Source organism: Falco naumanni, chromosome 7 (assembly GCF_017639655.2).
Source record: "Falco naumanni isolate bFalNau1 chromosome 7, bFalNau1.pat, whole genome shotgun sequence".
NCBI lineage: Eukaryota > Metazoa > Chordata > Aves > Falconiformes > Falconidae > Falco > Falco naumanni.
Genome location: NC_054060.1, coordinates 60,185,530 through 60,197,871, shown reverse-complemented (window position 1 = coordinate 60,197,871; position 12,342 = coordinate 60,185,530). Strand labels below are relative to the sequence as shown.

Here is a 12,342-nt window from a genome sequence, read left to right as displayed (position 1 = left end):
AGTAATTAATACATCCAAGGTTCTTTTTTTTTTTTTAATTTCTTTTTTTATTTATGGCAATGCTACAGCAACTGAACCAGCAGCTGTCCAGTTTGGCAGGACTGCTCAGTAAGTGCAGACACATCGTATCATAAGGAAGCCTGGCACAACAAGATCACATGAATCAGAAGCAGAAAACTAACACTGTAAAGTGACATCCTAGAAGACGGCAATAGGAATGAACATGGTAAGATTGCCAAAAGCAGTCTCCCTCTCTGCTTCACCACCACCACCCCCCATTAAAATGCAAAGAATTAGAACTGTGCCATCATCAACAAAAAAATATTTTGAACAGAATTTACCTTTTAATCTAACCTCTATAGCAAAGTAGGGCAAAAGTCTGGGATAGACTCAATGTGGATAAGCTGTGTCTGAGATCCATTGCTAATTGCTCTGATGAGAGGGGGCTAACTTTTGCATAGTCTTGTTCTGGACTCAAAATTTAACAGAATAAGATGGGTGGAGAAGGAGAAAGAGGTAAAGCAGAGAAGCTGTGAACAGTTGTGTCGAGAAAGGAGAAAATTCAAGTTACAAGGTTATAAAATTAAGGTTTCTATGGGATGGTATCCTCCAAATTTAGCAATTAATGTTCCAGATTTCTGCACATATTTAATATGCCTTAATAGCATATTTTAAATCCCAAACATTTCTTTCAAAAAAACATAAAGAAGTTTTTTCAACTCAAACCTTCAGAAGTGTCCTTTTGAGGTAAAAGTTTGTATATGCATAACACCAATTAAAAAAAAAAAGACTAAACAATATAATTTTTATTCATTTGAAAACTGGTATCAAAACAATTCTATCAGGCAATTATAATGAAACCTTATGCCTCTGATGATACTCCTGTGGGTTTGTACAGCAGTAGAATAACAAGAAAATCAGTAAAGCTGATTTTTTCTAAATTAAAAATACAGTACAGTATTTTTTATTAGTTCAGATATGGCATCTTCAGTCTGAAAGTAAAGCCAAATTATTCAATATGTAAGTGTATGAATGTAACAAATTAATCAAAATCAAATCCCTAGATAATTTTAAATAATTTTAGTACAACAGATAACAGATAATATTAGCCCATGAGAAACTCTTATGGTTAAGTACTATCAGTAGTTATTCATTTTAATAAATCACTAACAGATTAATCAAGTCCACTGCAGGGGTAGCTCTCAGGAATGCCAGAGATGAGCACACAATGTTGGAGTTTCAAAGAGCAGAGTTTTGAGGTTGCCTTAAGAGAGAGGCAGTATCTCTTCCCCTCTATCCTCAGTTCCCTTGTTGTGACAACCAGCACCTATATTCGCAAGTATAAAACACACAGCCTCACCTGGAAACACATAGGGCTGCAAGTGCTCAGGGCTTCAAACATCCACAACACTTGCAGGTGAGCAAATCGACACTAGCTACCAGATTAGTGTATTAATCTAATTCTACAGACACACAGACAAGGCTAAAACTCTCAGAAAAATCTTTTCCAAGCTTTGGAAAGATTACCGTTATCCATTTATCCAACTACAACTGAATCTTGACTGAAAAGCACAGCTGTATTCCTGTGGTTTCAAATGTTTTAAAGAATATTCTTAGTGAATTAGCTTGTTTGAATTTGCATTCGCTTCTCCAACGTCATTCACATCTTTTGTCTTGGCCATAAAGCAGTTTAATTTTAATTTCAGGGATTAAAAAAATAGGTTGCTGCCCAGTAACTGTAACTTTGTAAATTAGACTCAATGTATAGAAAAATACTTAATGTACCTTCAGTTAGACTACTTATGTGAACGAGCTTAAGTTTGTACCAACCTGCAAAACAAGTTTTCAATATTTTCCAGCTCCACACACACACGGTGAATTCAACTGCCATAAGAATTTTCAGAGAGGTTGAAAATGTGAAGCCATAAGAAGAAACTATTAAGAATGAGTAAGTGTCTCCTCATAATTGTTAAGTAATGTACTGAAAATACTGGCTAATGGATCTAGATAACACTCTAAAGCAAGAGTTCAGACCTACACTTCAAACAAGTTTTGTCTTGCTCTACCATTACACTAGCTACCAAGCCATCTCAAATTTCTGAAACAGACAAGCTTTCCACACCAACACAGAAAATTTTGTACCAAAATGCAAATTCCAGCACCACTAGGGGCTTGAAAGAAACACATATTCAAAGACATGTGCTGTTAATTTTTACATGGACTGTTATAAGTTGCTTGTTTTCCTCAAAAAGCCAAGTCAGAAGTACTTACAGACTACTGTGAGCACGGCAGCAGCCAAATGCTTTATGTACTAACAAGATAATGAATGGCTTTTGGCAGTTTCAGTAACACAGAGAGAACCTAAGGCTGACCTCATCCATATACAAGCGAAGGTCATGTACTCTGATCTTGACATATAAGACTACCATCCTAGTCAGAGACAAAGTACCAGCTCTTAAAGGATGTAGGTTTTAGAAAAAGTGGGTGGCCACAAGACAGGAAGCTATTTTCTCAGTGGCTGAATGAGGAAATCAAGTCCCTACATACCTTTTCATAATACATAAACTCTGAGCTCCATTTTCTGATGATCATCATCTCTCTCTCCCTTCTGGCCTGGAATTAGTGTAGCATTGAGCTGTCACTGTAGCCTTGTATTTGCTTTCATGGGAGAATAGAAAATATTCTTTCCTTTGCTGATATGTTGACATGATGTGATCTTTAGGGCTGATGGTTTGATTATATTTTTTTTCTTCTCTTCCTAATAGATGAAAATCTGATTGAACCATTCAGGAAGTCTGATTTAATTTGCAATAGGGCCAGGCATAGATTTTAAGCGATTTAACTCCCTTATTAATTGCTGCAGCTATTCAACACCTGGAAGTCCTGGAGAAATGTCTACAATGCATGCACAAGTTCAGTATGCCCGGTTTGATACCACACACACACACACACACACACACATATATATATAAAGAGCAGTAGTGTCAATGCAACAATCTTGCTGAACGTGCACTAACCATTTGTGTGGTAGCTAGTAGCTGACTAGCAGTCCCAATAACGTCAGACCCTGCACGTATGGCACAAGGTCATATATCGGTCTATTGGGTATTTCTTGAAAAAATTCTTAGGAGCCATGAGTTGACATTCCTGCATCACATAACATTGTTTTGATGGGTAACTTCCATTTCAGCTGAGTCAGTAGCCACTGTCAAAGGTACTGGATTTCATTTTACCACAGGCCAGGTTCCTGACTGAAATAGATTAGGCCTGGGTTTGCAGGAAGTCCATCTTACGTAAAGTTTGGAAAAAGAATTTATGCCCCTATTCATATCCCCTTTCCTTGTTTTTTAACTGTCATATGATGATGCAAAGGTGAAGGTCGCACAAAGAATAGCTGTGTAAAAGCTAATACCAGATGTTTATCGAGAGAACATGATTACAAAGAAATGATCACTTTGGAAATATAAGTTAATGCTGATTAGTCTTCAGCAGAAGAGCATTAATAAAGCTGCAGCCTACTTACCGGCATTTTCTCTTTACGCTTGACTGGCACAAAACAGCATATTGAGAGGAAACGATATAATGTCAAGTCCAGTTGGCATTATCCAGTACAACACTTTCTTACTGCTGTACCTGATGTCTAGATTTACATGTAATTCAGCAAAATGAAGTAATTATATTTAGCACAGCTATGAATTTAATAGTTTTCTGTAATAATTAATGCAGTTCAAATGCAGCACAAAAATGTCATGTTATGTAAGTTCCCAATTTTACTGAGGCTCAATGTCAAGACCTGGTACAACATAGCCTCATTGTCCTCATTCTTCCTAGCTCTTTGTAGGTGATTTAGCATTAGCTAGAACAAAACCAGCAGTACATTGTCATGTGCCTGTTTTACACTTTGTATTTATGACTGTACCTCAGTGCTGGCATGAGTGCCAGTTGCTTTTACCAGAAGTGGCAGGTAGATAAAATAAACCATGTACTTCTAAGTAATAAGAAAACAGCATTTATCTATCAGCATCTATTTCTAAATATGCATAGTTCCTGGTCAATAGCAATACTATACAGCATACAAATACAAGCATGGAAATCCTTCCCCGTTTTATTGTATATAGTTTCATATCAAAAGCTATTCTAGCCTGATAGTTTAGAAAACAGCATTTCCAAAAAAACTTTTTGAAATCATTAATCTCACATATCCACTAGGCATTTTTATTTTTACACAATTTCACAGTGGTGTTAAGGTAAAGATTTTCTCATAAGCTATCCTGGAGTACCAACTGTGGAATTTCTTAGGCTACAGGGGTTGTACCCATTTGGCTGCCAACTGCCCACTTCACTCAGTCTTCCAGACAGCTGATCCTATAATGTGCAGCTGCTGAATCCATCAGCCAGCTTGTAGCCCTCCACATCAACCAAAATAGCCTGAACTGCAAACACTGCAGTAGACAAAGTGCATAAACAAACGCGCAAGAGTCCATGAAAATTAAGCTTTGATGTTGACTTTAAAAAGTATTTTTGCTCTGCTCTTCAAGAAATTCTGTTAAGATGTACATGAAACTACTGCAAGATGAAAGGTTGCAGTATGTTGCTTTAGAGTTAGTATCAGTGACAGAGAAGCTGTACTGCAGTTTTCTGTTCTTTGATCTCACGGTAAAACCTCAGCAGGAAAATCTGATTGCCATTGAGTCTTACAACTACTGTACATGCAAAAAAACCCACTATGATTTAAGAAAATGTCTGTCTATTTGGTTTTTCCTTTTAAGTACATTTTAATTCCTCAGAAGGCAAGGATTCCAAACAGAATGTACCAATTCTTTTCAGAAAAAAATACAATATCTGCCAAATAATTTTTAGATTCATTTTTTAAAAAATGAACTTGAAAATTATGAATTAAACTCACTCTCTGCACTGTTCTTTTAATGCTTATAGAGAAAGACCACAAAAGAGAGGCTTTTTTATTACTGAACAAATAAAGATTTGAAGTTTTCAGAAAGGAAATTTTCCTTTAAAATGCACTCTGACTTCTTAAAGAGAAAAATTTTTCATCTTTACCTGTATCCAAACAGTGTTGTAAAAAGGATAAAATTATTCTCTTCTGTTTTGGATTGTTGGTGAAAGCTTAAGAGCAAATGCTACTCACTTTCTTTTTTTTAACTGCTGTTTTTAAGTAAACAAGTGAAAGACCCATGGAAAATACAGTTTGACTAAGCAAAATCAACTGTCGTGGAAAACTCTAGACTCACTGGGAATGACAAGTTTAGCACTTGAGCTCACTTTCTGACAAAGTGCTGTAGCTGGTATTGCTCTGGCATTCAGTGGCTGGAGGAAATAAGTACATTTTACCTGGTGAAGAACGCAAGTGCAGCAGGAAAACAGCTACTGATCACTGGCCCTGCCTTTTGCTGACACTGACAGCTTGGAAACACACTGGTCCTCAAAGTAAGCTTCTTTGCTCTTCCTTCATGATAATACACATTATTCTCTTTCCCAGCTTGGCTTTTATTTTGATAAATTTACTTGCATTATAAGTGAGCAACATTTCCATCATTGCAAAATTCCAGTAAGTAATCTTCATTTTACCTCTTGCTAAAAATCTTAGATTTTTTTTTTATTTTGGAATATGAGAAAGTCGTTAACTTGACAGAAGTGTTTTCCCTGAAGAAAATTTGTTTTCCTTTTTTTTTTTTTTTTTTTTTTTTTTTTTCCTTAAGAGAGCCCTGTTTTAAAACAGATTTCTTCTTCAATGGAAATTTCCAGGTGTCACAGAAGCCTAGCTGCCTTGACACGCTTGCAAGGAAAGATGATCCACTTTTTATTGTGCAAACATTGCTATTACAATATGCCCTCAAAAGTTTTGAAAATAAATATCCAGTCTGGTGAACTCTAAGTAGGCATGCTTTACTGTATTCTGTTATGTCAGGAATCAGTTATTTACATTTTTATATCCCTGTACTTCAAAAGAAAGTGAAACAGATGTCAAATCACCAATTCTTTGATAAAGCTGCTAAAATAGTAATGGTTTGTCTAAGATTGTAACAGGCACGGTGCTGCTCTGTAATAATTTCTTAGTAGTTTGTGTGGCACGCTTTGTTAAGCTGTTTCTTGTGCAAGTGTATTGGTTGACTACCAACCTGCATGGAAAACGAGCAAGAAGAAAGGAAGTGAGTAAGATATATCACTGGCTAAGCGCTAATGCCTGATGTTAGTTGTGAAGCTCCTGTCTCAGGATTCCAGGAACTTGCATTTGTTTTGCCATATGGGCCGTTGCTGGGGCCAAAGGATCAAACATACTGGGAAGAAGCAAAAGGATTCTTTTGTCCAGGAGCAGGGCAGTTGCTGCTGTAAGATATTCCAGCTCACTTCCAGGACCAGCTGCAGTGCCTTACAAACCTAGGCCAGCCTGTACCTCTTCTGCAGGAGGGGGTGGCTGCAAAGACGACAGCCTGCTTTCAAACATTTATTTTCCCTATTAAGTTTAATGAGTATTTTAACGTAAAATGACTTTCTGGTCACAGCACTCACCACAGGCCAGATTCTTAAATGCTAGGAAGTATTTAGTTCACCCAAGAAGCTTCAGACAGCTGATGCACAAAAACATTCCACCGTAAGGCCTGGGATGGAACTAGAGAAATACAGAAGAAGTTGTGGCAGTAAAATAATCACCTCCGAAATGTGCTGAGAGTATCATGTAAACAAATCTGGGCTAGCCATTTCTGGGATATTCCTGACATCAGTAAAACTGATGCATGAATTTCATTTGTGTAAGAAGCCACATATATGAACAGAACATGGCAACCGATTTGGTGTGGGGAGTGATGTGACATCTGCAGCTCAGTGTTGCTTTGATATTCCTGAACCTCCACTAGTTCCACACTGTGTAACGTGCCTACCCTTTGAAACATGCAGAATGAGAATACTCCTGTACACCCCATAACCAGCCAAGCCCACAACGTTCAGAGACTTTGCCCATTAAATTATCACTGTACAACATTTCCTCAGTGAGTAACCTTACAACTTTTATCTTACTTTAAGCATGTTAAAGCATACTGATTTTTATAAAGGTCTAACCTTCTAAATTTTTAAAAAGTGTGCAAAAAATATTTACAACTTGATAGCAAAAGTCATATTTGTGCTTACTGAAATCTGGTTTTGTACCACACCCTGGAAGACAGTGTTGCACAGGTACTCTAGAACAGTTTTTCATGCAAGGAGATAGATGGTACTGAACTGTGCGATACAATAGCAGGTTTTGATTCTAGCTACTGCTGACAAAAAAGCAAAAATACCAAAACCCAAACTTGTGTGAAAACCTAGTCAAGCAATTGGTAGTAGAGGCAAGTTTTGAAAAACAATAAACATTTTTCAAATGTCTGTTCATTGGACAATGATAACAATATATGTATATATATTCCACTGATTGTTTAATGTCACAAAGAAATGAAAAAAAATGATGAAGTAGCTTTATATACTAGACATACTCATCATCTACTATATATTCATATCTACTGAAACAGAAGAGTAAAGACTTATTAAAGCATCCTTTAAAAAGGTCCTTAAAATCATCCTTAAGAGATCTTAAAACATCATAAGAGACCTTACAGATCTCTTCACACAACTCTAGCCTTTTTCTGCAATAATGGAAGTATGTAGGACATATTTTACCACCCTCTAGATAACTACGTTTGCTTCTTATTTTTTGCTCTCTTTACTCACCACTTTCTTGATTCTGTAAGCCATATATACTAAATGGAATTTAAAGGCATCTCTAACAAGTTCAAATTACCACAGGCAAATAAAAAATGAGGATGCAAATGGAAGGATGTTTTACTCACAGTGAACACTGTGAACTCTATTGTAGCTAAAATAATCAGTTCTTGGTCATCTGGCCAGGACTAGGCAATTTTTAATCTCAGTGTAGACAGTAGCTAACTGGCTATGAAGAAACCCATGCTATCATTTAATGCAAGACATACATAAATTGAATGTGATAAACAATCATGCCAGCTACATGAAGAAGCAGGAAGAAGACCACTCCTATTATTTGATAAAACTTTCATAATTTGATCTACAACATTAAATAACTAGTAGAATTCAATACTAATGCACAAATAGCTCAGTAATTTTCCAGCAAAATGGTTAGACTTCTGAAAACAATGAGTTTTCAAAGCTTTATGCAGCTAAACTATTACTCTGACATCTCAGCTTTGAGTATATCCCACTCAAGAATTCTTTAAGACTTCTACAGGGCTGTAGGATCCTCTTTGTCTCAGCTCTGTTTTCTGATCTTTTTTTATTGTTTATACAAGATAGTAGGTGCATTTCTCTTAAAAGATTTTTCAGTTTATAGACTTCTTCAGAAAGAGTCTTGTTCTTATTAAACTCAGTAGACTTAATTAGGGTGTTTGGTGGAGATCAGCTGCTCCTGAAGAGTTTAGATGAAGCAAAAAAAAATTCTTGGAGAAAAGAAAGTTTCATTCTTGAAATAATGAAGTTTCAAATAACAAAGTGTAACCCCACAAAAATATCATGAAGTATTTTAGGCAGCAACGAATTACTGAAATGTAAGATGTCAAAATAAATAAAAGGAACTGCAAGTTCTAACAGGAGAAAAATTCAGTCCTTCTGCATAGACATGCATATCACAAGAGAAAAATTTTAATCAAAATGTTTTGACTTGCTCAAGCCAAAGAATGCTAACCTCATTCAGTCTCTTTGACTACAGCTTAGTAGCTATAACAGAATTTGATGAAGGTTGGTGAGACTCTTTACTCTCATGTCAAATGCTCAATATGGTAACTGTGCTCTCCTTTCTTTTCTGGAACAGGTCAGAAGTGAACTACCATCTGTGCCAAATTTTCTATAATGAAAACTGATAGCATGATAGGAAGTTTTCAAGATAAGTGGCTGGTTTATATCAGCGCAGCTAAGCCTCCAAGAGCTTCTGTGACATGTTTTTGAAGTTATTTTCCATCAGTCACTGTTAAGGACAGTGAAAAGGACACAAACTCTCTTGTACTTTATTACCAGACTTTGCTTTATTAGCACTCTTGTTCCCTTTTATGTTCTTCAATGAATCATAGACTCATTTAGGTTAGAAAAGACCAAAAGCTAACATTTAATCCATGAACCCTTATGGGGTTCACTGACATTTTTTTGCTTGGTTCAGAAATATAGATAAGAAGCCTTATAGTCTATCTTGCATGCTGCTTGCTGTTAGTGACCTTCCTGCCCTCTTTCCAGAATGACAAATGTTCAAGTCAGCTGGAAAGCTCTTGTAGATCCTCCAATGAGTTAGTAACAAAGCACTCGAAGCATGTGGAGGTACTTCCAGTAGTCTGAAACAGCTACCACCTACCCAGCGTAGCAGGAGGCCTGTTCCACACTGGATATCACTCACTGTCCTCTAAGAGTCAGGGTTAGAATATGTATCAGTGCTAGTTAAAAAAAAAACCAACAAATAAAGAACCACACCTAAGTTTGCTATATCCAGGAAGAAAAACTTGAAAGATTGGTAGAAATCTATTTTACAAACTTAAAGTCTTAAGCGAATAAAGAAATAAAAGAGTAAATTTTAGTAAAAAATTTAACAGTTAGACAAGTGAATCTTAAAGACATCCAAAATGCACAGAATGCACAATGCCACTTCTGAAAGTGCACATGGAATTTCTTGATTTTGGGAAAAGCTCTTCAGCAGGTAAATCAAACCCCTTATTATGATTCCTAATTAGACAATATGTTAGAAATCATTCCTAATTGGTTTGTGATAGGTACAACGTAGGATGTAGAGAATGTTCCAGTGACTTTTGGCCTCAAATACAACGAAGACGAAATTAAACAAAAAAACTAATTTACATCCACAGAAGGAAGAATACAGTAGGTTTTTGCAGGCTTTTTTGAGAAGGAATATGACAGAGACTAAATTTGAAACCTGGAATTATGAGACTGGCATGACATCCAAAGCTAACCGAATCATTCAAACTACTTTAATTGGCTTTTGGCAAGTATCAAAGTGCTTACAACATGAGACTTCACATATAAAAACAATTAACATATATTATCTGGTAGTTTGTACTATCTAAGTATTTCCAAATCTCACTGTCACCCCACAGGTGGCTCTTGGGTAATACAGATATATATTTGAAGTTTGTGTATGGCACCTTCTTTTCAAACAAAATCATGTTCATATCTTTGATTTTTTGATTCAGATGTAAAGAGGATACTGCATAAACAGCAAATGATCAAAACTCGGATTTTATACCATATCTGCAGCACTTTAATCACAAATACTTCTAACAAACTGGTAAACATTGCCATACTCAATAGACACAATGAAGCACTTCTTTCAAATTAAATTGGCTCTAAGGAACCTGAAATTCAGCATCATTAATAATAAATGGTTGTTCTGGCTGCTTATAAGATTGAGAGTGCCAAACGTTAGTGGTTTAATACCATATTTAGAACTAAATATTTAATTTTAAAATTATACATAATATCATAGATAGAACTATTCAAAGAAACTGTAGTTGTAATTTAGAAACACGTTACAAGACTGTAGAGCATATTCCAATAGCATACTCATATATAGCATATTCCAATGCAACAGTTCTAAGAAGTCGGCTTGTGCTCTGGCAGGATAATTTTCCTAATAGTGCCAGTTTTAGCTTTACAAGAGAACTTTCCTGTGTAAAGTACCAACAGATTTAATGGCTGTTAAAATGTTGATGCTGCTTGAGAAAGTACTCATGCACTACACAGTAGGACTGAAGTGCCTTGAAAGAAGCAGGAAATGAGCAGTGCTTATTTAAATATTTATTCATTTCTGTGTACACATATGTATATATAGACAAATACACTTATTACATATTGCTAACTGAAATAAGATCCTTGATTTATAAAGCACTTCATAGTCGGTGTCATTCAATCTTTAAGAGAGCGAGGCAGCATGACCTGTGGTTTTGGTTTAGATATTTTTTTTCTTATGCTGATGGAGAAAAGAATTATTTTATGTATGAACAGCCTTGCATTTCTTTATATGCTATTTTATTTTCCAGCTATATGGAGATAAGTTATAAATTATCTTTTTCTAGACTGTAGCTTTCAGTGATGAGTGTAACTTGCCACTGTGCAGGCACAATGAGAAAAAGAAAGGTTGTTGCCATGCCTGGGCTTGTAAAGTAGCCCTTTGAAATTCAATAGCTGAAATTTTCTGCGTGGAAGTTAATGAATCTAAGTGGCTTCAAGCTGCAAATGCATATTTGTGTATTTTATTCTCTTGTAAATATTTTTATTTCCTGCAAAAACAGTCATCATCAGTTTAGCCTCAAATTGAATCCTGAATTTACACAAACCTTTTATCTTCCTCAGATAATAAGATTCACAAGAAATAGCACAGGATCCCTGGATTGTAGCATTTTGAAGGGAAAAAGGAAAGGTAAGAAGCACATCAAACTGCAAGTGTTCGTATTTCCATATTCTTCTTGGAACCACTGAGCTGGGTCTGCAAAGACCTAGCTATTCTCACAAGCTTTCCCCTGTGATAGACAGGCCACGTTGCTGCTGGGTTGGATGTGACCCTGGAAATACAGTAACTGTACTCTCATGGTGTCACACTTGAGCTAATATCCCTCCCTGCCAAAGCCTGACTCACTCTGCATTAAGTCCCCACCTCTTGCACAGGTAATAGAAAATGCCCATGGAAAATGAACGACTCTTGTAGGCTAAAGACAACATTACTGTATGACAATCTTGGAAAGAAAAACACTTGCAGCAGCCCGACCACAAAGCCATGAATTTTAGTCTGGAACTGATAACAAGAAACGTCCCCCCACCCTATACAGCCCAAAAGCCTACATTCTTAGAGGATTCTGTAGCTTTTACATTTTCTACACATTTCAACTCTACAATATATTTCTACGCAGGTCATGTTCCACCAAAACAGGAAAACCATTAAACTGTAGAAAAAGCCAAAGCTGCAACTGTTTTCTCTTTCTGGACAAGCCACAGTAGGATTGCAGCCAATCCTGGCATAATAACTGGCAAGTTTGAGTTAAAAAGTACTGGTATTTTTAAATAATCTTTTAATTTATATTACACTTTTGAATAGCAAGGTATTTTCACAGACTTTTGCAGCAATTCATCAAGAATTTTGTGAGAAACCGAGTCACACTGAGCCAATAGGAAACTTGGTCAGCTGAGGAATTTTGAAATAGCATTGATAACAGCAAGTCTGTCAAACCTTATATATATATATATTCTCTACATCCTTTCTTATAAAATTCTAGAACTGCCAATAATTCAATAACCTACCCTCCAAAAATACATTAACCGAACACAAAT

At 36.1% G+C, this 12,342-nt stretch overlaps 1 protein-coding gene across 2 annotated transcripts in view; it reads right to left on the bottom strand.

Annotated features, from left to right (window-relative positions):
* Nucleotides 1-12,342, bottom strand: part of AKAP6 (A-kinase anchoring protein 6) — a 287,788-nt gene that overhangs the window by 196,290 nt on the left and 79,156 nt on the right. The window lies entirely within an intron of this gene.